Source organism: Capsicum annuum, chromosome 9 (genome assembly GCF_002878395.1).
Source record: "Capsicum annuum cultivar UCD-10X-F1 chromosome 9, UCD10Xv1.1, whole genome shotgun sequence".
NCBI classification, from domain to species: domain Eukaryota; kingdom Viridiplantae; phylum Streptophyta; class Magnoliopsida; order Solanales; family Solanaceae; genus Capsicum; species Capsicum annuum.
The window spans coordinates 45,458,446-45,469,220 of record NC_061119.1 but is presented as its reverse complement, the minus strand read 5'-3'; the positions used below and the strand labels follow the sequence as shown (position 1 = coordinate 45,469,220).

Sequence of the window (10,775 nt, the reverse complement as noted above, 5' to 3'; positions counted from 1 at the left end):
TATTTTATAATATACGACAGTAATCAAGATTCATAAATAATAGTAAGAAACTTAAAACAAGAGATGCCAAAAATATTTTTGGGAGGAAAAAACTTAAGATAACTTATCTTCAAGAAATCACCAACCAGATAGTAAATGTGCAATTACAGATTTTCTATTCCAGTTATATGCCAAAAACAATCTATAAACTACGTAACAATAAAAAATATAACAAATTAAATCATTATCCCTAGAGAATGGATCAACCTCATTTCCTAGACCTTTGTTTCACCTTTGAGTTAAAATGATGATATCTATGCTATTTCTTTTGCCTAACTATTGTCTGTCCAACAACACCTTCTCTGAGTGGCATACCTATGAGGGTCAACAATTTGTGTACCTCTTTATCTATCTCAGTTGTTGTTGTTATTCAAACATCCATACCTCTTAGCTGGCCAAGAACATCATAACTTAGCTCCGAGAAGACACTATATTCATGGAACCCAATTCTATAATTTCCATGTCCATCAAAGCTATTGGGGTTTACACCATAAAAGTCCCACATTTGAGGAATCCCTAGATTAAATAACCAGTCAAGGAATAAATAAATCACACTCCCTAGAAGTGTAACAACAATTACAAGTGGTTTATTTCTTTAATCGTGAAAGTAGCAATTGCATTCTTAGCCCTGGTTTTGACAGGCCTTTGCCATGTGATTAATGCCAAAGTATTTATTGCTGCATCCAAACCCTTGGAATTTTGTGCAGCATCTTCGATACCACAATTTACCATAATCTTTTCGACCTTCAAAACCTAAAACACAGTTATTCCAAATCCTATATCAAATCAATACTAAAGAATGCCATATTCAGAAATAATAGGTAATGCTCCTACGAGGTAAAATTCAGTTATATGGTATATCTAAAGGACTAAAATCCCATATATTAAGGACTATTTTAATCATTTTCTCAATGGTGGCTAGTAAATTACTTTTTTGTTTCCATTCTTCAAGTTGAACCAATTTGGTATTCAACTCCTCATATCATTAGATTTATTTTATGACTAGATATCCATGAGAATATAGAAATAAATTGATCTTGGTAGAATTTGGAAAAAAAAGAGAACTATAAAAATAAAGAGTTTTGCTGAACTCGAAAGTAATTGCTAACTCAGTTTTTTCTTTGTTAAAAGTTTTAGTCAAAAACACCTTAGTCCCTCGAAGAGTTTGAAGATAGAAAAGATCCTGCTCCCTAAAGTAGAGCAAGATTAGAAAAAGAAGAGGTATGCAGTCTAGCATAATGGAACAAGTCTTCAAAAACCAAAGTTTGATGAGAAGGTTAAGGGAGGCAACTCAGCAGAAGCAACCATCATATTCTGAAGTGCATTCATAGCACTAATGCTAGTTACTACATTATTCTCAGGTGAATTCATAGCACTGACATGCTCTTCAATGCTGCTTATAGTGGAATTTTTGATTACATAGTTTCTATTAGTGCACCTAAGAACATGGTACATATGGACTAAATGAATCACCTTTTTGTACATTAAGGATTGTTTTGATTACATGCTATATATGAAGGTTTAAAATAATTCATTTTTTGCACATTAAGGACAATTTCAGTTATACGTGATATATATGAAGGACTAATGGCCCAACTTCAATACATCAAGGACCAAATTGATCATTTTAGAGTCTATCGATTGTCGAGAAAGCTGATTGTCAACTTGAACATTTACACTAGAATGTCCAATCCAAGTCTCTTTTGTTAATCAAGGGAAATATATGTATTGAGTGGAATAATCTATTTCTTATAAGTATTCAAGAAGAAGTTGGAGGACTACCTATTGATTGACCCCAAAAGAAAAGAATGGTGGTTCAACGAGCTCTTATTCACCCCTAATGGACCGTATACTCTTGTCCTATTGGGTATAAATGACACTCCCTTTTTATCCATAACAAAAATTAAATGAGAACATTTTAAACATAAATGTTTTATGATTGGTGGGCTTTACCTGTGTGAATCGGGATAATCTGGTGCATTGAGCTTCAGATACTGGGTGGTTAAACCCAAAAATACTAATTCACTAGCCATGATTCTTATCATCTAAATAGTACAACCTTGTAATCCTAACCCCCCACCTTTTTCTCCCTGCCCTCGAGCGGCCATAACTACATATGAAAGAAACTTTAATAAAATTAAATATGTCAAACATGACCTCGTGGTCATAACTACGTATGTTAAGCCCTACAAGAAACTTTAAGACAATTAAGTATTTCAAACAAACATAATGTCATGACCCAAACCAGGGTCTAGCTGTGACAGTTATCTCAAGTCCCATATGGACCAGAGATCACCCTTTTTGCCTAACCTAGTCAGCACAACAACTTCAAGTGTCAAATGAATTCTAAACATATAACAAGATATTGGAAATTAGGACTAATATTAATTTATGAAATATCTATACCATACATCGATAATCGGATAACTGTCCGTTGCCGAAACAATCAACCAACCACCCAAGTTCACAGTAATCTAACAAAGCCTCTATAAAATTAAAATCAATTAAATATTAGGACATGCCCACGACAGTAGCCAACATAAAGTCTAAACAAGGTCTAGGCATAGTAAATAAGGACCATGAAATGAAGCCTTCCGAAGTATGGAAGCTCACCATTTCAATATCAACTCATGAACTAACTCGAGCATCTGATCACCATATAGGAAATAAAGAAGAGATTTTGGTACCTACATCACGTGAGGATATATCTTCTGGAGATGGTTAGCGGTTAGAGCGCTAGCATGTAACTCAGGGATAGAGAAATAAAATAATGCCATGACAATAGTTCAAAACCAGTGCAACATCCAAAGTATAATATCATATGAAATACATATACATACATATACATATAATATGACACGCTAGTGTAGGGAACAAGGCTTATCTTGAACTTTGAAAACCTTAACCTAGGTCGTTTAGCATAACTGTGATATAACAAGGCACCCGCTGGCTATATAGTCTAATCTCTCCCTTAGATGGAAGGGCCTATTACGTGTAACCGCACGAACAAGAGAACATCCGTATATGCCTTTTTTGGGGGACTCAAACCTCCTATCATAATCAAGGTGACTTAAACCTAAATGTATACAATATGGGGGAATCAAACCACCCATTCATATATACATTTTGGGGACTCAAAACTCCAAGTCATATAGACACTCGCCCCGGCTAGCGTGGTTTTCAATGTTAGTCTTTTGGACTCTACTTTCACGGCCCATCTACATATCCCACTTTAAAGACCAATTAAAACATTCATTACACATACATAACCATTAATCTAATTACTTACCAAAATCATCGCATTGGTATCATCATACAAACCCCACTTGCAAGCGTACAACATGCCATAACCATTATTACTCATCTTAGGACTTGAAACCATTGTCTAACAAGGACATCAATTCAATTTAACATTTAGGGACTTGAACCCATTTAGTGTTTCAAATCAATTTATGGCCAACAAGGCCTTCATAAAACTATTTACCAATCATTAACATTTTTTGGCCAATGCCTTAGTTCAAAACACAATTCATTGTATGACAAGATCATTCTCATTGATAATTTCACAAACAGGTTGAGGGTATACCATTATGAAAACCAAAAATCATCATATTAAGGATTAAACATGACCCTTTAGTTAAACCAATATTCCCATGCACCCACATGAGCAAAACCATTATTAAAATGCCTAATCATAAACTAAATCACGAGAAAGTAATACCCAACAATATTCTTTAAAACCCTCAACCTTGGTTTTCAAAACCACCATTAATGACTCATGAACAATGTTTTAAACATGTGATTTAAGTGAACTAACAATGAAGGGAGAGTCACATGCCTGAGTTATGAAGATTCACAAAGAGAATTTGATCCTTAAGCTCTTAGATTACCACTTTGAAGAAACCCTATCCCTTTGAGAGGTTTTAGAGAGAGTTTTGAGAGAGTTTGATTTTGTAAAGGGTATAACGGATAACCAAAAGGTGTTATAAGATATGTGGTAAGGGCTTGGTATGAGAAATATCCGAAGTACCCCCATCTTAAAGATGTAAAATCACACCTTTGGTTACGAGTCAAGGCTTGACTCATCACCACAACTTATGACTCATACCATTGAGTATTCACCATGACAGAGAATTGGACACCACATACTATCCAACTTATGACTTCCTAGTCCTACTCCTCACTACACTACATGACTTGTATGGTCTAAGTCATGACCATCACAGAATACCAAGGGCTTAGACATTGAACAAGATGCGACTGGACCCTAACCACTTTTCATATGATGATTTGACTCATGAGGAGTTTCTCATAACAAGGATAGAACTTAGACAATAACATACTAGTTAACTTACGACTAGGGCCACCTGACCCATAACCGCACCATATAACTCATGGCATGAGTCGTAAGAAAGGCAGAGAGCCTAAAGTTTAGGAAATTTGTGAAGGCCAAAGTCTGAAGTATTTGAGTTACCACCATAGGATCATTCACCCTCGAATGATGGGACAAGGCATTGACTATAGTGATTAAACCTCAAACAAATCTACTCTTACCTTTAACTAAGTTAGAAAACAAAGATGCCAAGGAAATCAATCTTTCCTTTAAAAAAGTCAGAAAACAAGAAAGTTAAGAATACACATACCTCAATCACAAATTTCTAGAATAGGGAGCAAGAACAGATACTTGAACTTTATATCCTCCTTGGCTTCCTAAGTGGCTTTCTCAAACTCTTGGTTTAGCCATAAAACCTTTATTGAAGCCACGTCTTTTGTCTGAAATAGAAGGACTTATAAATCCAAGTTCCTTACCAGGACCTCCTCATAGGACAAAGAATTTGAAATACCAATGTTCTCCAAGGAAACAACCAATGAAGAATCACCCACGCCTTTCCACAATATGAACACATAGAATAATGGATGAATGGAACTTATGCTAGAGGAAAATTCCAATTCATATAAAATTTACCAACCTTTCTCAAAACCAAGTACAGGCCAACATACCGGCGACTAAGCTTTCCTTTCTTCCCAAACCGCATTACTTCTTCATGGGAGATACCTTTAAGAACACCCAATCACCAACCTCAAATTCTAAGTCCCTTCATCTTACGTCTGCATAGGACTTTGGGCAACTTTCGGCGGTCTTAAGCCTATCTCAAATCACCTTCACCTTATCTATAGCTCGGTGAACCAAATTGTAATACCCCAAAAAATCCAAACCAATATTAGAGCCATGTAACAAGCTCATGCATAGTACATCATGTTTATTTTATAGTTTTATGAGTAGGTTAGATGTATATTAAGGCTTCAAATAACTCCCATCTATCAGACGAATCAAAACATTCCTCACCGATTGAATTCTTGAGAAAGATATTGCCATAGTCATATTCAAACAAGAATATCTCTCATTATACTTGGAATTTTTAAGCTCATGATTCAAAAATAGATAGATAATTAAATTATCTTTCCAACTATACCAATTTTGACTAAATCCAATATCGGAACAAAGGGTTATTCCTATTTTATTCCAGCATGTCAGGCTGTAAACTGTGTGACGACATTCGTGGTAGCTTACCACATTTATAATGCCCTACCACAAAGGTCATTAGACTTAGGTAGAATCCAACTCCTGTGTGATGACATTCGTGATAGCTTACCATAGTTTTGATGCCCTACCACGAAGGTCGTCAGCCTTAGGCAGAAACCAGCTCATGTGTGATGACATTCGTGGTAGCTTACCACATTTGTGATGCCCTACCACGAAGGTCGTCAGCCTTTAGTAGAAACCAGCCCCTAAGTAACTATATTTGTGGTAGCTTACCACATTTTTGATGCCCTACCACGAAGGTCGTCAGCCTTAGGCAGAAACCAGCTCCTAAGTTACGATATTTGTGGTAGCTTACGACATTTATGATGCCCTACCACGAAGGTTGTCAGACTTTCAGAAACCATAAGTTCCAGCTCCTGTGTGATGATATTTTTGATGGCTTACCACACTTTTGACGCCTTTTCACAAATGTCGTCGGCTATGATTTTTAGCAACTGGGAATTTATTTTATAATGGTATTTTCCCTTCACGTCCCATGACTTATAACCCTCAAGGAACGTATTATCTTCCATTCTATTTAGTTAAAACATCTTAAAAACCCTTTCTTACACTTTCAACCATAAGATTAGGGTTTTCTCTCAAGATCATCTCCTCGGGAATAAGAGAATTCTTTTCCAAAGGGGTTAAACCCTAGTCAAGAAAAATCAAGGGCAAGCCTAAGAATTTCTTTAGGAACCTTCAGAAACATTAGATCTCTTTCAAGATCAAGCTTTAAGGTATGCGTAGTGTTCATCTATGGATTCAATTCGTTCATAGAGTTCAATAACCATGCTTTTAAATGTTATTTTGTAAACTTTTGTGGTGATATAAGCATGTACACATTGATAATTGTTGTTCAAGTTTCAAGATGATATATAAGGATGTTTTTCATGGAATATATGTGATTGTTGGTTGAAAATCATGAACTTTGGGTGGGTTGAACTAATGCAAGTATGAAATCTACTTATGCCTTAAATAATGCATGTAAGGTGTTTGATAAAATGCCTAAGATGTTAGAAGTTCATATTTACATGATTTCATGATATCTAAATAACAAGTCCATGTTAGCGATACACTTCAATATGAATGCCCATGCTATTTATGTATTCTTATGGTGATGGCATGAAGTATGTTTGATAATGGAAATATGAATTTTGTGTGCGAATTATATCCATGCTTTCCCTACCATGTTTGAGGTGTTGATTAAATACACGAAGTATATTATCCCCTACTTATGATATAGTGAATTGTGGACTCCAATCTTGTGATCAAGTCATGTCACGTGTGTCAGTTTTTTTCTATTGAGTCTTGGGGGTATTCGTACCCAAAAAACATAGTTGTGTGCCTTGAGCCATGCTATGTTGTCACTATAATCTCAGTCAAGCTATAATCTATAGAACTCAGTCAATCATGTGACTCAGGAAAACTCAGAAATCTCATGATCCCAGTTAACTCTCAGATAATAGTACTAATCCATCAGTCAATGGAAGTCAGTTAATCTATCCATGTATAGTCAGTTGAATCATGTTTAGTATCTTCAGACGGGAGTAGAAGTTAGCACCGAATGAACTCAAGGATGGGAACTTACTTGTATATGAGGGTGTGATTCTTAGCAGTCATCCTTGCATTCCAGAACTATGTAGCCAGCATAGGTTGAGACATCACAGCCTGTTACATGAGGGTAGATAAGGTGGATTAACTTATTATATGAGGGTTCCTACCGTTCTCACTAAAGTTACTTGTTATATAAGGGTTGCTCACATGTTGTCCTTACTAGTGGTGCGGTATTGACACCCTTCCAGTCTGGGCAGATATTGGACCCCATCTTAGCCATAATGGCACATATGAGGCATGTCGGTTAAACAACTATCTCCCGCAATTTTAGTATCAGTCTCAGTAAAAGAACTCAGATAGTTCTTCAGATATCAGTATACCAGGACTGTTAGATTTGGTCAAACTTAATTATAGTACAAAACTCAGAGAGTTCAACCAGATTCAGGGCTATCGAATACAGTCATCCATGTTATCAGAACTACGGTTCTAGCCATTTATTAGCATATAGATTTAGCCATTACATACTCACAATCTTAGTTACTATGTATGTATGTTTATACTCTTACGTTCATATCAGTCAGTCAGTAGTATTATTCATACACGTAAACCCTTGCATTACCTACCTCACTTGTATACTCAGTACTCTAGTTGTACTGACGTATTTGTGCTATGGTGCTTTCTTTTCATGTTACACCATAAGTTCAGAGGCACGCGTCCCAGACCAACATTAGCAGTCGTATTTAGCATATAGAATTGCAGTGAGTCCTCTTTATTTGAGGATGACATTATTTGATTTATTCATTTAGTTCTTCAGTTCAGTTTTATGGAGTTAGTTGGAGACATGTTCCTTCAACTCCTTATTTCAAACAGTACTTAGAGGCTTTTGGATTTATGCTCAGATTTAGCTTTCAGATTCAATTTTTAATTATTTTGGGTTTTTTTGCCCATATGGATGTTATATTATTTTAGTTGAACCTTATGGCCTATCGTGCATGTTTTTCCATATTATTATGTCATGAATTGCAGTCTACAGGTATAGGTATCAGTCATGGGTTAGCTTGTGGTCCCTTAAGGTCATAAGCATCGTGTAGCATTCTGGTTTAGAAAATTAAGGCGTTACAAACTTGGTATCAGAGCCTAAGGTTCAATAGAGTCCTAGGAAGTCTAAAAGGCGCATCTAGTAGAGTCTTGTACATGGGAGTGTTGCGCGCCACATTTATGTATAGAAGGCTATAAGATGTTTTAGGAATAGTTTCCTTTCTTTCAGTATTCATGTCGTCCTAATGAGCATAACCTTAAGTTAAACTCCCAGTCTAATCCGTTTTTCTTTTGTTTCAAAATATGGCCCCAAAAAGAAGAAACCAGCCAACTCCTCGGCCCTAAGATTATTTGGAAAACATATTTCTCATGCAGAGTTTAGAGACACATTCACCACACTTGCTCAGTCTATGGAAACCCAAAATGAAAGGCCACCAGCTATTTCGGCCAATCCAGTGGCAAATTCTACTGCATCTAGGATTTGGGACATCACTCGACTGAACCTTCCATCTTTCCATGGGTCTAAGTCTGATGAAAACCCTCAGGAGTTTATTGACCAAGTTCAGAAGGTTATTGACACCATGGGTGTTACTTCTATTCAGAGTGCTGTGTTAGCCGCATATCAATTACAAGATATGGCTCACACTTGGTACAAATAGTGAAAGTCTGATAGGGTAGATGGAGCTGGTCTCGTTGGGTGGGAGAAATTTGTCACAACTTTCTTAGATAGATTCTTTCCTCAAGAGCTGAGGGAATCCAAAGTTCTTGAGTTCATCAACCTCAGGCAGGGAAATATGATGGTTAGGGAGTATTCTCTTAGATTTACTCAGTTAGCCAAGTATGCCCCTCATGTGGTTGCAAACAATAGGGCTGAGATGAGCAAGTTCGTGTCAGGGCTGAATGATAGCGTGGTGAATGAGTGTAGATCTGCTATGCTGAACAGTAATATGACCTTAGCTACACTCATGACCCATGCTCAGTAGATAGAGGAAATCATTTACAGTTTTGTCCTAAGTCAGTAGTTCCAGCCCCTTTCTTCGCTAGTTCCCCAGTGCCGAAGTTCAGGGATGATAACAGAGACAGAGCACCAGGCTCTAAATCTCAGGGCAGTGTTAGCAGTGCCCGAACAAACCCCCTTTGTTAGACTTGTGGTAAGAACCACAAGGGTATTTGTAGAGCCGATAGTAATGTCTATTTTGGTTGTCGTAAGCAGGCCACAGGATTAGGGAGTGTCCTCATCCAGGCCCTTAGGGTCAGCAGAATCGTTCCACAGCTCAGTCCGGTCACCCGAACCAGCAGGGTGCCACTTCCCGTGCTACTAGTGGGCAACGCCCAAATAGACTCTATGCTCTTCAGACCCAATAGGATCAAGAAAATTCTCCTGATATCGTTACTGGTATATTATAGATTTTCCATGTTTATGTTTATACTTTGCTAGACCCAGGTTCATCCTTGTCTTTTGTCACTCCATACATAGCAGGCGATTTTAGAATCAGTCCTAAAATTTTAGCAGAGCCCTTTTCAATTTCTACCCCAGTGGGTAAAACCATCATAGCTCGGTGGGTATACAAGAACTGCCCGGTTATGATATTTCAAAAATCCACATCAGCAGATTTAGTTGAGTTGGAGATGACTGATTTTGATGTCATTCTCGACAAGGATTGGCTTCATTCCTACTATGCCATAGTCGACTGCAGAAACATGATAGTTCAGTTTTAGTTCTTGAATGAGCCCACTTAGAGTGGAAAGGTAGCACTTCGTCTTTCAGGGGTCAGCTTGTTTCCTACCTTCGGGCAAGGAAAATGATTTCTAAGGGGTGTGTGTATCATCTCATGCATGTTAAGGATTCCAGTTCTGAATCTACTATTCTTGAATCATTCCCAGTAGTTAATGAATACTCAGACGTCTTTCCCGAAGATCTTCCAGGTATTCCTCCCAAAAGGGAAATAGAATTCAGTATAGACCTTCTTCCGGATACTCAACCTATTTCTATTCCGCCATACAGAATGGCACCAGCAAAACTCAAGGAACTGAAAGATCAGTTAAAGAACCTCTTAGATAAGGGATTCATCAGGACCAGTGTATCCCCATGGGGTACGCCAGTCTTATTCGTGCACAAGAAAGATGGTTCTATCAGAATATAAATTAATTACCATCAGCTCAACAAAGTCACGGTCAAGAATAGGTATCCGCTGCCAAGGATAAACGAATTATTTGACCAACTTTAGCATGCCAGTTATTTCTCCAAGATAGACCTCAGATCAGGCTATCATCAGCTCAGAGTTAGAGAATGTGATATTTTGAAGACAGCTTTTTGTACTCGGTATGGTCACTTTGAATTTCTAGTCATGTCCTTTGGTCTTACCAATGCCCCTACAGCTTTCATAGACTTGATGAACCGGGTCTTCAAGTAGTACTTGGACACATTCATCATAGTCTTCATAGATGATATTCTAGTCTATTCTCGCACAGAGCGTGATCATTCAGACCATCTCATAATTATTCTTCAGACTCTTAGGGATCACCAGTTGTTCGCCAAGTTCAGTAAGTTCAAATTTTG

General features: G+C 37.3%; 1 pseudogene; it reads right to left on the bottom strand.

Moving 5' to 3' along the window:
- Window positions 1-247: 247 nt before the first annotated feature.
- LOC107841592 lies at window positions 248-2,072 on the bottom strand (annotated as a pseudogene).
- Between the last annotated feature and the right edge of the window lie 8,703 nt (window positions 2,073-10,775).